Here is a 3,354-nt window from a genome sequence, read left to right as displayed (position 1 = left end):
GGGGGGGGGGGAGTGGGGGCTTGCTTTTATTTCCTTCTGGTTTTTGTGTTTTTTTAAGGCTTGATTTAACTCAACACCATTTGTCTTTTATAAATCATGCTATCACACAAGGGACACTAGAGATGGAACTCCACATTTTTAATTTATGATATTTTTTTTGTAAAGCTGTGTAAAGAAAAATGAAGTGGTGTCATTTACATACAAGTCTGTATGGGACAGAATAGAAGTGCCAGTTAGTTTTTCGTAGAAGAATTATGGCCATTTAATTAAGGGTCGGCTCATAGAGGTTGCTTATCCAGTGGTGACTTGCTAATATGATGCATTTTTAATGTTCTAATTAAATAGATATCACTCCCTAGAAAGCTGATATTTTTGGATGATGAGGGTGGGATGAGGGGTGGGATTAGTAACCTCTGTCTTTAATTTCAGGCTAAATAATTGTGTAAATAATGCAACAAGAAAAGTTGGTGAAAGGGAAGGGAAGGTAAGGATGCAAATAACAAACACATTTCCTCTTGAACTGAAAATCCAGTGCCTCTAGATAGAATGCTAAAACTGCAGAATTAAATGAGCGTGGCTCTCTCTTTAGCTTATCCATCAGAATCTTTCCTAAACGAGTGGCCTTCTTGAAGTTTAGTGTCACCCAAGCTGTGCATAAAATGCCATCTGGATTTTGCGTAGGCATCCAATGACACCGACTGCGGCCATCACACGTGGGGTGTTTTCAGCATAGCCCCTCTCCCCTTGAACTATTTGTTTTTGTGGGGCAGGATGAGAACAGGCTCGGCTGCGGTTCTGCATCCTCACAATCTAAAAGCACACGTCTCCGTCAGCCTCCCACTAGGATTGTTCCTGTATCAGTCGACCCTCTCAATTTGTATCATAATATATTAAGCAACAGGTAACTGCTTTTGAATAGTAAATGAAAACACGAGTTTTGGGGGTGGGTGGTGGGGCTGTTAGGAAGATTTCAAATCAAAACCATAGCTTCTGTTTTACAAAAATTTTGCTATCATTATCTGGGAAGTGTTCTTAAAAACATTAGTCAAAGAGGCAGCAAAGCTCTGAAGATGCATTACCTGATATTTTTTCTTTGCTGTTGTGTTTTGTATGTAGTTATAAATACTGTAGATTTTTTGTGATTTTTTGCCAAAGTTGTTGTTCTATTTATACATTTTAATGTCTTAAGACAGTTTTTCAATATCACAAAAAAAGAATTTTACTGCATATTTTGCAAAAAGAGCTCACTACCTTTAGCTTGCACATACTTGCAAAATTAATTAAATAAAAAAAAAGCTTTTTGTTTCTGTTTTTTGTTTGTTTGTTTTAAGGGGGATTTTGTAAAATATCCATATAAATAATGTATTTATCTCTGGAATTTGTACATTGCTTTTATCCCCTACCAAGTTTATTTTATTGTGTATGTTTGCTATGTGAAAAGTGCTGATTTGTTTGGTCATTCACAGTTGTATTAGCTGTTTAAATGTGATTTTAAAACATTTCATTTATAGGGTTTTTTTAGTATTGTTTAAAACCATGCTTCCATTTTTTTTTAATTTCCACCCAAAAGCCATTGTCTATTTTTGTATTATTTGTAAGTTAAGAAGTTTTTTCCAATATATGGCAAAAAGTAGCATACTATTCTTGTAGCATTTAGTTATGTAGATTTAAAAAAAAAATGTATCCTTTGCTTTTGAGGCTTAACAAAAACTAATGCTGTTTTACTCTATTAATATGCATGGGATTTCTCCTCTTTGGAGTGACGCATTTTTGTGCATTAAATATGGGGAGAAACTTCATAGAACTCAATGAAAATACTTTCTTTCTTAAGTCTGCTTGTATATTTCTCTGTCTTTCACATAAATATAAACCAGCAGATTGGATGCCTTAACAATGCAAATCATATTCATTTCACTTGTACATTGTACTGTGCACCAGAACTGTCAATCATCACTAACATTCTAAGAAAAAAAAAAAAGGAATTGAAAAGCACAAAAGAACTGTTTTGTTACCTTAAAACAATATAACTTTTTTCTAGTTGAGCAAGAAATCATTTACAACGATGCTGCAACTGTGCATGCTTCCTGTATGAATTTTGCAATGGTTTTCACTAGAATGTCACAGTGTGATCTTTGGGGGGAAGGGAAGAAAACAGGATTTTTTTTTTTTCATGGTGAGAAAATAAAAGAAGAGAAAACTGGAAAATGTGAGAGACATCAGTTTATTGCTTCTCTGTATTCCAAGCAATTATTCTAATTCACATAGTAAGCAACAGCACGACAATGTAATCAAATTTAAAGCCATATTTTGTCCAGTGACACCATCAATTATTCTTGTAGAGCTCCACTCAAAGTCATAGCAGTTTTGACACCAGTGTTAGCCATCGATGTTTGTAGTCTTCTATGCCAGTGTCCAAAGATCCTTTGACAATGTGCATAATTTTGTTTTGTTGCAGCTATTTACAGTGATCTGATGAATGGGAATTTATCAAAATCTCCCCCGCAACATACTTATCTTTTACAAAGTAAAAGATGCAGCTGTTTACAGAATATGGCTTTAAGTGGAAACATTCAGATTTCAGTTTTAACAAGGTGAAGCTTCACAATGACTGGATTGCATAAAGTATGCCTATTTCCTCACAGTTGTACTAGAATGCAGCTAAAATGAAGTCATCTCTGAAACTACTAACCTTTCACCTTCTTATCTAAATCTTTTTGAATAGACACACACACTGTACAGTTCTATTGTTAGAGAAACTAACTACTGTAGAGATTGTTATAATTTTTTTGCAGAAATTCAAGCTGTAAAAACTTTTCAACTTTCACAATATTTAATTAAAGTTACTTCCTGTCTGTGAATACAGCTCCTAGTTGCGTTTTTATTCTTCTGCTTCTGCTAGCTAGTAGATGAGAAAAAAATAAAATACAGAAGCCAGAGACTACTGAATTGTCTTTCTGAAATTAAGGAGAAGCAGATATTCATGGAATTACACAGTGAAACATGGTGAATGCTGGTGCACTGAAACTCCTCTTCCCCTGTCACTAATGGATTTCAGTCGATTCTCACTCGTAATGATGAATGTTCATCCTGTTATCATAATTATTTCCAGTGGTTTAGTCTACTGAATTCCTAAAGAGCCCATGTATTTTTCTCGCAGATTTCAGGGGCATATCTAGCTTTAGGTACATAGGTGCAAAGACTTGTCTCTCTAAATATAGTGATCATAAAGTACAAGGCAAAGGCGTATTAGATCCAGTGCCAGAGACCTGGGAAAATCTAAGTTTTTATCTTGATATTATTTAAGTCAATGGCAACACTCCAGGACCAGGTCTTAAGTGACCTGCTCCAGGCCAG

This window comes from Athene cunicularia (genome assembly GCF_003259725.1).
Source record: "Athene cunicularia isolate RWA chromosome 13 unlocalized genomic scaffold, athCun1 chr13_part1, whole genome shotgun sequence".
Lineage (NCBI taxonomy): Eukaryota > Metazoa > Chordata > Aves > Strigiformes > Strigidae > Athene > Athene cunicularia.
The sequence above is the reverse complement of the archived record's forward strand: the minus strand, read 5'-3'. Positions refer to the sequence as shown.